General features: G+C 38.1%; 1 protein-coding gene and 1 long non-coding RNA gene across 6 annotated transcripts in view; both read left to right on the top strand.

Annotated features, from left to right (window-relative positions):
- Positions 1-15,017, top strand: part of LOC134291450 (uncharacterized) — a 383,602-nt gene that overhangs the window by 144,236 nt on the left and 224,349 nt on the right. The gene's annotated exons all lie outside the window — the stretch shown is intronic.
- The window catches only part of LOC109411498 (myogenesis-regulating glycosidase), a 62,557-nt gene continuing 52,641 nt past the window's right edge, over positions 5,102-15,017 (top strand). For 3 of the 5 annotated variants that reach the window (XM_062859200.1, XM_029873714.2, XM_062859199.1), the window contains exon 1: positions 5,102-5,382. The gene's annotated coding sequence lies outside the window, so the exon portion shown is untranslated. The remainder of the gene's footprint in view (positions 5,383-15,017) is intronic. The other 2 variants (XM_062859201.1, XM_062859202.1) reach the window with 2 other exon arrangements.

Below are 15,017 nucleotides of genomic sequence, written 5' to 3'. Positions count from 1 at the left end.
TTTCTGGAGGAATTCCAGCTCTTGTTTCTGAAGAAATCACAAGAACAAACCCTGGAGGAATGCCCAAAAAAATCTAAAGGAAATTTAATAAAAATTCACCGAAGAATTGGGTACGTTCGGTGTAGTACCAGATTTATTGCGGAGATTCCACCTGTTTAGACTCCTGCGCGAAAATTAGTTGCGTGGATTTTTCTTGCGTGGGCCCACAGATATAAAACCAGACCGCGTCCTGGCAAATATCTTACGCTGTGTTGTTAGGTACACATTTGATGATAGTTTAGCATTATAAACAAATATTTATAACGCACCTACGCTGAAAATGAGCCTAATCATTTATTTGCGTCGGAATCTATAAATCTTCACAACGGGCAATATAGTTACAAGAATCCTTTATATAGAGATGAGCGGAAGTTATATATGTCGATTCGGCAACGCTGTTTGTTTTGTTTACAACTGCTTCCAACACTTGCCACGTAGCTAAATGTTCAAACTTTGTGCGTGACTTTGTTGTGGTACAATTTGTTTTGTTTACGATTGCCAAATCGAGCTTTTCTCAAAATTTTGAAAGAAATAGCAGCGCAATCGAAAAAAAAAAATAAAATGCATTGCAAAGAGCAGTGCTAATCAAGGTGCTATTATATCGGTAGAAGTGAATCAAGCAGCAACAATGGAAGTTTTTACGAGAAGAGAAGCTACAAAAGTTCCTACATGAGCATGAGTTCTTGAAAGCATGATTAGTTAAATATTATCTTTTTTTCTGCTTTGTAATATGCCATCAATTCTTCGATATAAAAAATAAATAATTATAATTTGTTTAGTTCTGATTACAATACCATTCAAACGACGCATTCCTACAAACAATAAAGATGTTCGTTTGGCACACACTTTGACATTTCTCTATGCACGATTGGCTCACAATGGCCGCTTCCGCATACAGTAGACGTTCGCTCGGGCAAACGCTTTAACTGCAATGCTTTTTAACCCTTATGTGGCCGACAGGGTACCCGGGTACCCAGCGCCCATTTGAAAAGCACGGAAAAAGCAAAAAAAATTGTCGGACACATAACGGTTAATTGCAAGTCCGCCAAGTGCAACAATTTTGCATTTATCGCACCGCTATCCGTCAAATTTAAATATCAACAGTGATGCAATGTTTTTTGCATGCACTTGAGCTGCAATGCGATGTTTTTTAAATGCGCATTGGCTGCATTCTGCAGCAGCTGGCAGTTCCTTGACGTCTGTCAGTCGCCGCAGTTATCGAATTGCATTCGGTAAGTGAAACGTTAATATGTTGCAGTTATCGAACGTCTACTGTATCTCTATAATGTAGAATTACTACACTGAAATAAATTTTGTTGTGGAGACTACTGATTCCATAGCAAAATTACTAATCGTACCTATGATTCTCAACCGACAGCAAAATCTGTTAAGGTAACTGAAATATGCTTGAAATTACAATGCATAGTAGTAAATTCAACTAAAAGCGTAGTCGTCTCAACAACACAACAGTGTTAATTTTTCCTTGACACGCATTTTAAAACACAGTGTGGTTAAAATACCATGCTCATTTGTTAAATTAAAATTATTCTTAGTAATGTTAACTGCACTGCTAGTTAAGTTGACAGTGTTTTAGTAGAATCAACTGGAAATTGTTGTCGGTTGAGAATCATAGGTACGGTTAGTAATTTTACTATGGAATCGGTGGTTTCCACAACAAAATTTATTTCAGTGTAGAGTATGAGCATAAGCATAGATGACCGCACAATTCGTAGTTGCTACTCCGTTGATTGACTGGAGCAATCGAAATTGCACAAAGAGCCAATACCAATATGCACAGTTCGAGAACTCTCAACTATATTAGGATCAATAACGGCGCAGGTCACGTCCTTACGGTCATCGAGCATGGGAAGGAATGTTAGTAAGACAAACGTTGTTATAGAGACCGAAAATCGCTGCATCTCCATCCCAGCTAACACAAAGTCTTATATGATGTTGCATACAATGCTAAAGTAGAGGCCATACGCGTACATGCTTCCATTTAACCGCGTGTAAAGTGTGCGTATATCGCCTCCACATTTGCATTCTATTCAACATCTTATGCGATCATGTGTTGCCTGGGACGTTTGTCTCAGGAAGGAGTTCTTGTTAAGATTCCAGTACACAGGGTCAAATATTTGTCCAAAAAGAAACCAATGCTCAAACATCTTGTTTGACTCTATCGAATTTTCATTAGTGTCAAACAGATGTTGTTTGCTGAGTTCTTTCCTTGTCAAATATTTGTCCCTGTGTACTAGTACCCTTAGTAAGGAAGAGTAACATGCGCGTAACTACAGCGCGTTTGGCCCTTCAGCTCCAATGTCGTGCTCGCTCGTTATGCACTACAGCCAGCAGGCTTGACATTGAAGCTGAGGGGCCAAATGCGCTGTAGTTACGCGCATGAAGAGTAACCATTGTCGATCTAGCAGTCACCTATGGTCGGTGATACGATCTGACAATGGATCAATATACACAAGCCGCCGTTCATAACCGATCACTTTTCCACGCAAAAAAAGCCAATAAAAAATTCTATCGCGCATCTCCACTGCTTTAGGGAGTAATAACCTATCCCGAGCAGAGGAAAAAAGCTCAATAATAGCATATTTTGATATATTTGTTTGTTCGAGATAAGAGGTAAAAGTACTGAAAATAATATTTCAATTTTACTCCTGGAACATCATCATCATAGCACATTTAGCTCTTGGGAAGATCTAGCCAATAGCAGTGAGCTATTTGATTGATCTTCAAATATCATATTTTGCTATTGGTTAGATGGTTCAAGAACAAAGTTTTGCTATTATTTTCAGTACTTTTACCTCTTATCTCAAACAAACCAATATCACATTTTGATCGTCAGTACTTGAACTCTGCCCGGGATAGCCTATATTACACAGACGGACTAATCAAAGTGTGCCTCAAATATAAAAATAAAATTAAAGAGATTAAAACTAATCTTGTCCGAGGAAAACAACAGAAATCCGTTAGAGCAGTGTAGGTAGGCCTTGATTTAGAATACATGAATCTGATTTATCAGTTTTTGAAACGTGTTGATCTCAGAGTTTAATATAGTAAATACGTTGCTTGTTTTCGTTGTCCTCCATTTGGTTTTTTTGTTCGCCCCTGTCTGTCACCGCCTCCTTCCGTTTGTCCTCTTCTTGTCGTTGTCTACCGATTAAGTCCCTTTCTTTTTGGTTCCGTTGCAGATCAGGACATTTAGTCCCATCAATGTTTTAGTATAAGTTAGCAAATAATTTAGTTTAAGCACCCCAACTCCCTCCTTCCCAATTCTATTTTTTATCGCTAACCTCGAAACAGGTGCGAGTACTTCGGCTTCCCAAGCTAACATAGTGTTTAAGACAGTAAAAAAATGTGAATGTAACTAATTGTAAAAAAATGAACAAATGATTTCGGCTCAGTTATGCTCATGTGACGCCCGAATACGTTAAAAAGTAAAAAAATACTAAGCTTCGCAGTAAACAATAGCATGAAACGAGCTCACTAATTCATGTGCCTCCATCGGTGGTTGTCTGGGTTTGTCGCCGTCGAACGAAGCACAAACCGCGGCACCTGCATTTCTTTCCCCGACCAGCGAGCCCGAACTAACACTTTGCACTCTAGATTAGTTGCAAGAAATGCAGAAAATATCAACACAGTTACTCAAAGTTATGCTCAAACAGCATCCAAATTAGGCAAAGTGACTTCAGTTCTTGAGTAGTGGGTTGTGTTTTGAAGGTCATAAAGTATTTTGTACAACCTGGTGAACTCAAAGATAATCTGATCAAATAATTGGATATTTCAAAAATATTAGCGTTGTGAGTGGGGGGGGGGGGGGGGGGGAGGCGTCTGTAGTGCTTTTTTATTTTCGTTTCAGAAAACGAGTAATGGCGCTTAAACCTAGGTCCTAGGCTTTCAAGCCCGGACACAGTTTAGGTACCTGTTTTCCATCCCAGGAGTAGGCATACCAATGGAGTGCGTATTTTCCACTAGCTTCACCACTCCCAACGATTTTTAACTTAATCCTCATTCCCCTGAAAACAAAACGGTTGGTACGGTTGTCCCCGTTTCTTCTGTCAAAATCAAAAACTTGTGTCAACCATGTTATTCATAAGTGGATAATCTGATTTCCACAATTTTTTGAATTATCTTTGAACCTGTTAGTTTGCACAGTGGGCCTGGCCTGTGCAAGCACTAGAATAGAATAGAATAAAACAGTTTCAAATTAGGCAGGTAATCTCAATACCCACGCTTTTCCCATCTTTTCATTGCAGAAACAGAGAATAGACCTTCTCACCATACAGCAAATCAGCTCATTACTGCAAATCTAGTCCTACACCGATCGTGTCCTATTCCTGGAGAAGTTCCCGAAGAAACACCTGGAGAAACATTAGCATAAATTTATAGAAGAATCACAGACGAAATTCTGGAATCATTTTTAAATAGCAATGCTGGAAAAAAATCCCTGAAAAAAAACTAATAGTAATTTGAGGAAATTTTGGGGAAACCACAGAAAGAATTCAGATAGCAAATCCTGAACCAATCCCAGGAGGAAATCGACCGCATGAACCTCAGCATTAATTCTTGTAACAATCCCGTTCATAACCCACGTAGACTACATTTTGATCATCTCTAAGACCACCCCCTCCCCTCGTGGACTTTCGTTCATACAAAAACCCATACGTAATTAGTGGAGAGCCCCCTGAAGCGTTGGCTTTGGCGAGACCGCCTCCTCTCCCTCTCTAAAAGTCTACGTGGTTTGTGTATGACCCCTTAGTATTCCTGAAGAAATCCAGAGACTTTCACAAAAAGAGACTTTCAGCAATGTGTGTTGACAAGAGCTCCACCATCTCATCACCACCCACCACAGAGCAGCACTAAAGCAAGATCGTTTGAACGTCCTCTCAGCCCCAGCATTCGGCATACAATTTTCCTCCCAATGAACCCAAGAAGATCCTGTCGTCGCATCGTTCGGGGTGATATTCTTTCTCTTAGCGTAGAACCACAGTCCACCGGTTGTTGAGAGAAGTATCGATCGACATCGGTTCGGTGCGCTGCTAACAGCCAACAGGTTCATTTCTCATCCTCAGTTGGTTGCACGATCTCGTCGCGATAGCACCCGCGCACCGTCCTAGTCACGCGTCGCGTAACGAGAAGGTGTGGGCTGTGCGATTTTTCTTCTGAAGCTGTCGTTGATCACCCCGATGTGACTGAACTGTGACTCAAACATTTTTTGTTTCGTTTTTGAGACGGGTGGTCGGTGAAGATATGTTGGCGGATGGGAACGCATCAGGGAGACCACGCGATGACAGCAGTTTGCGTGTAACGGATTAAGTGATCTTGTAGCGAAAAGTGAGATTCGAATGAAAACATACCATTTAGTAGGAGACATCATCACCGGTGTGGCGGCGGTGAATCCGTACGTTGGACGTTGATATGCTCCTCTCGAGCGTTCAAGCGTGCTAAAACCGAGCGAATTTGACGAAACGGCCGCAACCGTTCGTTGACGATATGCTACTTGGCTACTTGAGCACGATGCATCATTATTAGGTGGAATTATATGGTGACTTTTAGCTCATGCGAGAAGACCGCGGGTGAAGTTGAATTGTAAATTGATTTATGAAGCCAAGTCGGGTCGTAAATCAATCCAATCTTCTGCTGGTGGGGGACAGCGAAATTACACCTATGATACCCAGTATGTTGAGCAGGAGCCAAATGGTGATAAAGCTATGGCAGAATGGTGTCTGCTCGTTACTGTTGATTGACAGTCTTATAACAAGCTATCCGATGACGAGATGCTGATGCTCGTGAAAGTGATACTGATGGGATTTGAGAATGAAGAATTTCGGCAAAATCTACCGCAGGCTGTTGAAAATACCGGTCCAGTGCTCAGGTTGTAATCACTTGTAGTGTGTGGTCAACTATAGTAAATCTACATAGCTCAGAAGTGAAACAAAAAAATGCTATGGGTGGAGTGCAATCTAGTATCTTTTCGTAGTGGACATCCTCGGGCATAGAGGAGAGCATAAGTACGAGCATAAATGACCGTAGAATTCATAGTTGCTACTCCGTGATTGGCCAACTATCAAAATTGCTTCAGGAACAGAGCTTGGGAGTAGCTTACCGCTTTCAATGTTAACCTTCGAGTGTTTCAAAGAGGTCACAAGAGGCCACGTCCTTATACAGTATGACCCATAAAAAAATGCGACAGTTTTCAAAGTCATCGTTCCCCTACTTCGAACTGATTAACCTTGCATGTATCTATTGGATAGTATAGTAGAGCCATTAATCTGATAATGGCAAAGGAACATAGACTGATTTCATGCACATACCTTTGGAAATATAACGTTGAACATATGGATGTCGAAATCGTCCACGCGCCAGAGGCCGTTTTTTAAGGATATAATTTTCTTTCAATTGCTGTCAATCACATTCAATCAAATTTTATTTCCAAAATAGTACTTTTATGGCTGGATAAGGTCTTCAGAAGTTCGTTGGTTCGTCGGACATGATCGAAAAAAATATTAGCTTATAAATTAAGAAACATTTTCTGAAAATTGAATTATTTGACAAATGATAATTTTTAGAAAATATTATGTTTCAAGCATGAAATTGTTTTGAAGTACTTAGTATTTGTACCTATCATAAAGGTAGGTTTATGTGCCTTCATCGACAAAAAAATGTTTTGAAAAATGTTCAAACAGTGTTAAGTTTTTTATTAATTTATCTTAAATACTGTTTTTAATATGTAGCACCTTTTTTTAGTTTTTGTTTAATAAACATTTGAAATTATTTTTAAAATATTTTTCAAATATGGGCGTACTAACGAGTACATATTTCTTCATGATTTCCATGTGTTTAAAAGTTTTTATCTTAGTTCATTTCGCTCTGAAAATTAGAGGAAAACTTGATTTTATTTATAAATTGTTAACAATTATAAGGTATCCCATATACGTAACCAATGAATATTTTGACAAAAATTTTAGAGATCTTGTATGACAATGACCTCCTTATAGTATCCTAATCCAAAAAAGTTTAATTCATTAGGATTATTTAATTAAGAATCATCAAATACCGCAAAAAAAATGGAATGTCGCATTTTTTTATGGGTCATACTGTACGGTGATCCGGGAAAGGAAGGAAAGTTAGTATGACGTACGTTGCTACTGGAGATCAAGATCACCTCTATTTCCCCACGACTGTCACGGGATGGAGTTTTTTTTAGTGGAGAGGAGGAAACATTACATAATCTTGATTCACTTTGGTCAGCAATGTAATTGATGCAACCTCTATTTGAATCAAAAATAACTGTTTTTGACTAAAATGTAACACATGTCGACATCGAAGATGACGAAACACTTAACATATTTCGTAAGTGCCAAAATTGGGGTTCCCAGTTAGCCTAGTGGTTATGGCTATGGATCGCCAATCCGGGGACGGCGGGTTCGATTTCCGTTCCAGCCGGGAAAATTTTCTCGACTCCCTGAGCATAGTGTGTCATTGTACTTGCCTTAATAACTGTGGAAGTGTTTAAGGTGACTTGGTGCATCACAGAATTTTCATACGAATCATTGACTTTTCGGTTTTCAATGATTGATAGCCTCGCGTGTTTGAAGTGATAAAAAACGGACAATTTTGCAGTCAGTATCATAATGCAAAAAGTATCATCATACTCACCACGAGTGAGCATATGGGATGATTCATTTTCATACAGATATGCGCTTTGGTGGAACCCCTGAACTGCCCATATTCGCATAGTCGACGTAAGCGCCACTTTGGTTTTCAACACACTTTTGAAATTTTAACAATGAATGTATCGAAGTTCAATATTTTTTCCCACGTTGACATCTAACTGAAGGTTGGATTTTGCGTTGAATTGAATAAAACTGGTAACATATACGCAGATGCGTCAGGTATTAGCTTGTGTATGCTCACTTTGTCAATGGTGGTTACGTCGACTATGCGAATATGGGCAGTTCAGGGGTTCTTCCAGGAATTCAGGGGTTCTTCAGAAGGAATCATTGAAGGTATTCCAAGAAAAAGTAGCGTGGGAATTCCGGGAGAAACCCTTGGAGTATCCGAAAGGAATCCCTTGAAGAAATATCGGGAGGAATCCCAAGAGTAGAAATCATGGGAGCAATTTCAGAAGCAGTCCCTGAAGAAATCCAAAGAGAAATCCTCGGCGGAAACTCAGGAGAAAAGAAATCCTTTAAAATGTCAATGAAGGAACTACGGATGAAATGTCCCTGAAAATACATATACAGAAACCAGGAATCCTGGATGCAGAGTCGAGAATAATCCATGAAGGAATCCCGGAAGAAATTCCTAAGGGAATCGTGGGAGGAATCTCTGATTGTCGTAAAATATCCCTGAAGAAATCCCGAAGGTTTTTCAGATGGAATCCCGGCCTTAACCCTTTGTGCATTAGATAACGCTCACCACTCTAACATAGTGTACGTTCAGTGTGCCTGTCTGGATCGTAATGACCTCAATGCACGACTACCCAAGTAACCAACAAGCATATAAAATAGCATTTCTTCCGCATTATAGTAGTCTTTACGACAAAGATTTTAATGCTAATTAGCCGTATATACGCCTCAAGTTCTGCTCAACAGCAGGTTTTGGCAGAATGGGCTGTTTTAGTGCTACCCCATGTTCTGAATTATAGGACAGTTTAGATAATCCCGAACATGAGATACTCTTATAGACTTCGTGGGTATTCCTTGGATTCCAATAGACCTAGTTGATCGTGTTGCAAGGACCGAATTCACAATTATGATGAGCGTCTGGACCACAAACGCATGGGACTACTTCTTCCGTAGATTTCATCGGAGAACATGGCCCTATGGAGCAGAATTTATCGTGGAAACATTTGAGAAGTTTCTAGAAACCTCTAAAAAATGTTGATAAAATTCTGAAATCTGTTTCTATTGAAAACTCATGCATCGGAGAAGAACCAGCCTCGGGCTTGTAGTAGGCTATGCTGGGAGTGACATTAAGGAGAAAGATAATAAACTTTACTTGTGTACAGGATATCAACCAAACAACAGTGTTTTACAGATTATTACATTGGCGACGAGAATGAAGAACCACGTCAAATAATGTCATAGTTTTCTCATAATAATCAAGGTCAAAAGGGAAGTACCTATTGAAAATTTATTATAAATGAAAGATCAACAAAACTAACCATTTCTAGAGCAATCAAAACCATTTTTCAAGACTGGTGGTGTGACCGTCAGCAATTCAAGATAAGCGACGCGCAAATTAATGGCCTCCGGAAAAGATGATTACTGACGTGTCGTAAAGTTCCATCATTCAAACGGAAAACGCAGGATTTGGGTGCCATGGTGGTGGAAAAGAATAAATCGAGGTGGGTAAATTTTTGATCGAAATAGTTAGAGCTAACCAAGAGAACCCGATTCTCCATTGGTTTGTCGGCCAGAATCATGAAAAGTTCAAAAATCTCATTTATGAAAAAAAGAGAATGAGAAGTAGAGAGAAAACGCTTATATATTCGTAACTAGCCCAAGTAAGTTGATTGGTTATAAAGTGCGTTTCTTTAGGAAATTCCAGTTCAAAACACACCTTTCATGCTGTCAGATAACATAGGGTTGTTATGCACCCTAGAAAATAAAGGATGAAGGTGTATGATAAGTTGCTATGATCTATAATTTGTAGACGGTTGCCAACCTAGGCAACTCCTACTATGCTTTAGGTCAGCTATAGGAAAACTATTCTATACAAAATTCAAATTAATACTTCAAAATAACAATTCTGATATGAGCATTGTAATTTTCAATGTCTTGTCAGGTTCATATTCTGACCAACTACTGCTAATCTATCTGCTTTTGAATTAGGTGAGGACTTATCAAGTCTTATTTGTTAACGTGTCCTACAAGGATTAAGCACATTGGGATCTATCACACCAAACCCGATAAGTATCAGATGCAGGAAAATTGAATTTGTTCAGATATGGCTTTAAGAAACCATAAGTGAAATGTTTGTTGATACATCCTTCAAGAATGTAATAATAATAGTGAACAACTTCACAGAACAATAATATGTTTGCGTTGGGTATAAGTTATCGGAACTAGCATACCTAGAAAAAGGAAATAGAAAAATACTTGGGTTAAATCAGGAATGAGTCTGCATAAGTAAAATCTCATTGGAAAGTAGAGACTGAGCTGAATAAATGCATCATTTTCAACGTGAATATTGTGTAAAATAGTTTCAACCGAATTTTATCTCTAACTTTGATTAGTTGGCCAATACATATTTGGTTTTAAATTCGACAATTGTCACATACGATTCCATACAACATTGATGATTCAATAGTATCTCGCTCATCAATTGTACGTCACTTAGCTGGGATCATGTGTACCCATTGCAGAATTCCACGTACCACGTACCACGTAATATATCGCACCTTTTGTGACATGTGACATATGATAGGAAATCGATAATTAACCACTTTATTCAAACATGATATTTGTAATCTTCAATGTAAGAATTTGAAATAGAAATTTGGCTCAAATATAGGTGGTTCGTAAGGACAGTTTACTCGGCTTTGAAAGTCAATTGATTGATCTTAAGACAAACTTTCCACTGCATCTACCAACAGTAACCATTGTCATAAGAATTTTGAGCTGCACAAGATTAAAATAAATGTTAAGGGCTAGATGGCTCATAATACAGTTGAAAAAATAGCACCTGTCAAACATAAGCACTAAAGCGAACCCCAACCAAGTTTGCTTGTGAGTTTTATGATAAATATTTTGCATATAAAAAAATCCGCGTATATTATAATGTAACAGTGTGGAAGCATTGCATATATGTACATTGAAATTGTTTATGAAAAAAAGGTAACTTGTTCATTTTGACCAAACATTGACTTGCAGTTGGAATAGAATATTAATAACAGAGATTGGGTATTGCACGATTTAGTATACCAAACTTCCAATGGTCTGAAAACAATCTTAAGTTATAGTGTATAGCCAATATCTAACGAAAAAACTACTGAGCTTAACTATATACTATATTATATTATAGAGAGTTGAGGGCTCATTTAGCCACAGCTGTAAAAGTGTGGGAATTTAGTATGACTATGATGATGGTGGAGGGCTCGATTTTGGGTCGGTCCAGGAACTTTTCGGAATGGAAATTTCCTTGACTTCTTTAGGCATAGAGTAGCTTAGTGCCTGTCACACGATATACACATGCAAAATGGTTATTTGGCAGAGGAAACTCGTTAATAACTGTGGAAATGCTCATATAACATTAAGCTGTGAAACAGAGGTTGTTCCAGTGAAGACGTAACGCCAAGGAGAATAATACGAAGGAGAAAGTTTAAACATTAGTCTGATTCTTAGTAAGCATAACCCTACTAACAAAAGTAGCTGCATAAAAGCTCACAATGAGAAGGTTTTAGTTAGCTCTTACGAAATGCGCCTGAAACTTAAAAAAAGAGTTCAAAGGTGGTTCAAGTCTGTTTTCAGCCCGATACAGTTGGTATGATTTTTCTATTCAAATAGGTGATAAAGCTATGAATGAAGGGGATTTTTAAACCTAGTCCATTCATGATAGTGCAGGGCAACTTAGAAAAAAAAACTGATCTGTTTAAAGGAGTTATATGTAGGAGGTATAATAACTAGCAATAAACGAAGGGAACTTCAAGAGAGTTCTAGTCCGTTTATTTACTCAAATATAGGGGATAAACCTATCCCAGTCTATTTGAAGGTATAGAATCCCACGAAGACCAAATTGAAAAGGATAATCTAATTTGGCATAAATCCAGTCTACCATTGTTGGTAAAGGGATACGCAAAGGAAACTAAAGGTTTCAGTCTGCAATAAAAAGACCAGATGAAGGAGATTCGTCTCAGTCCATTTGGCAATCCAGTCTACCATGAGATGTAGGAAGTGAAACTTCAGTCCATCTGTGGTAAAGGGATGTGCATAGGAAACGCAAGGTTTCAGTCTGCAATAAAAAGACCAGATGTAGGAGATTCGTCTCAGTCCATTTGGCAGTCCAGTCTACTATGAGATGTAGGAAGTGAAACTTCAGTCCATCTGTGGTAAAGGAATGTGCATAGGAAACGCAAGGTTTCAGTCTGCAATAAAAGACCAGATGTAGGAGATTCGTCTCAGTCCATTTGGCAGTCCAGTCTACCATGAGATGTAGGAAGTGCAACTTCAGTCCATCTATGGTAAATGGATACGCATAGGAAACGTATTGTTTCAGTCTGCATTATGAAGACCAAATGTAGGAGATTCGTCTCAGTCCATTTGGCGTAAATCTAGTCTTCCACGAGATGAAGGGAGTTATTGATCTTCGGTCCATCTCATAACGTGGTAAGAGAACAGAAGGAAAAATTATACATACATAATACCATATTAATTCTCATTTAGGAATAAACAAATATCAAGAATTATTAATCCTGAAAATTCATGGAAGCTACTTCGGAAGCATGTGTTTAAGCACGCACACGTTTTGAATAAAGAAAATTTAACACACAAGATGATAAGGTAAGAAATCTACAGGAAAAATAGAGAGGACAGCTGTTGTAAAGAGCTAAGTATAGAACATATTTTGTAATTAATTATAAATTATTTCAAGTATCTTCCCTACCTAATTTAGATGAACTTCAAACTATCCGAGCACGACAGATGACCTCACTGATGGAAGATAAATGGAATAACTTCCTTTGGATTATAGGCACAAGGACGCATCAGCAGACCTGGACTGTTAGAAGATGATTGGATTTAGTCTTGGAGTTGGAGATAAGCTACAATTGATAGCACACATGAACTAGGCAGTCTTAGTACATTGATTTGGATTTGTATAATCTATGAATGGATCTTGCTTAGCCAATAGTGTTTCAGACAGATACTTTGAATTCCTAAGAGCTATTCTTGTAAGGCTATACTTAAAATTGTTTAATTTTTAATAAACCTAAGGAGAGATGTAGTAGGCTATGCTGGGAGTGACATTAAGGAGAAAGATAATAAACTTTACTTGTGTACAGGACATCAACCAAACAACAGTGTTTTACAGATTATTACAGGGCTGAAAATCTTACTAATAAAGCTCATGCAGAAATTGAAATTCTGTAGTTCAGTGGTGCTCAAACTGCGGCCCGCGGTCCACATGCGGCCCTCGAAGCCATTAAATGCGGCCCGCAGAGTACTTTGGAAAAAGTTACCGATCTTTTAAAAGCATGAAAAAACAACATTATTTTAAGGACAAGGTATTTGGAGTACATTGCTCAAAATTTCTAGAGCACCGTTTTTTAGAATCATTGAACGGATTTGGATTAAAATGCATCACGCTGTTGACAACCACTGAATAATTGGCGTGATGCATTTTCATCCAAATCCGTTCAACGGATCTAAAAAACGGTGCTCTAAAAATTTTGAGCTATGTACTCCAAATACCTTGTCCTTAATGGGTGATCTTAGGCGCTGTCCAGAATCTACGTAGACTAAATTTTGGCTATCTCAGACCCCCCTCCCCCTCGTAGACTTTTGTTTATACAAAATTTTCAAAATTTGTATGGACCGTAGACTTTACCCAGGAGGTTGAAGGTTGAACTTTCATTCGCAGATAGCGCTGCGGCTGTGTCCACCCGAGCATCAGCGGAGTGGGCATTCTTGATATTCTTATTCTTTGCTATATTTGACTCGATGTTTTTTAAAATGAATATTTTGTAGTTATTTTTTCATGCGATGGTATCGTGAATCGTTAACTGTTGCATCAACACATAACTTTTTTTCTTACCTGACTTTTTGAATTGGCGTATGCAGGAAGAGCAGTTTTCTTCTTCGAAAAAATATAACTCGGAAGGATCACTGTTAGAGTTTCTGCAGTTCAACAAAAATCGACAACTAATCAATGAGTCGTCTGATTTGATTGCGTAGTTTTAGCCAACAGAGTTTCTTCCATTGAGCACCGAAGCTCAACTAGCTCTCTAAGCCAATGGGGAAAAATGTTACTATCGATTGAAAAATTGATTCCCATAAAAACTTTGAAGGGCTAGTGCAGTCCTAGTTGTCAACCTGCTTTTGAAAGAAATTTTAGAATCTGTGGCTGAATTCCGCCGCACAACTTCTTCGAAGAGTCTTAGTAGCCAACAAGATAATTTTCTTTTTTTTTTTCGAAGAAAAAGTGCGCCTGAATTCATCTACTGGTCACGAATCGGATAAGCGGTGTGAGGCGAAAACGATTTTTTGATCCATTTTAGTATATAACCCCTTTATGAAGTTTTGCCTTTACGCCAAGAAGAAGTGATATAAAATCAGGGACGAAAAATCATACTAAAGAAGGGCATTTTTCCAAACATCTCGAAAACCAATAAAGATAGGGTAAACAGCGTTTAAACTGTTTTGACCATATTTGGAGCATTTTCCCATAGTTTTCATAGGGTGAACCTAGAACAAATCGTTTTATTGCTTTAACTTTTTTGTTTCAAATTCTCATCATTGTCTAAAAACCATTTTTAGATATTGATGGTTTTCTAGAAAAAATAAGCACTTTTCAAGTATTTTTTACTTGAGTTACAAAAATAACACCTCTCTAATTTTTTGATACATTTTATAACAACATTTCTTCTTTTGAATGCGGGCAAAAGATAGTTTTTATGTTTGCCCCAACCCCTCATATCACCTTATCAAAAAACTATGATTATTTAAGAAAAACACCTGTAATTACTGAACCAAAAGAGATAACAACCATCTCAGCGCACGAATTGACGCGACTTCAAATTCTCTACAAGTGTTTCTTGAAAGACTACGATATGAAATTGAAACTGAAAAAGTTAATGGCACAAAACCGGTTTTTTAACCGTCTTCAGCAAACTTTCTCTAAATTGATAGATCTACAACTACATTGGAAAGAGGGCCTTATTTTTAGGATCAACTCAGTAGAAGACCATATTTGTCTAAAAAATCATTTGAAGGCGCTGAATGCATCTTTCCTCCTAAATCTGTTTC

This window comes from Aedes albopictus, chromosome 3 (genome assembly GCF_035046485.1).
Source record: "Aedes albopictus strain Foshan chromosome 3, AalbF5, whole genome shotgun sequence".
Taxonomy (NCBI): domain Eukaryota; kingdom Metazoa; phylum Arthropoda; class Insecta; order Diptera; family Culicidae; genus Aedes; species Aedes albopictus.
Note: the sequence above shows the minus strand (reverse complement) of the source record. Positions and strands in the feature narration are given on the sequence as shown.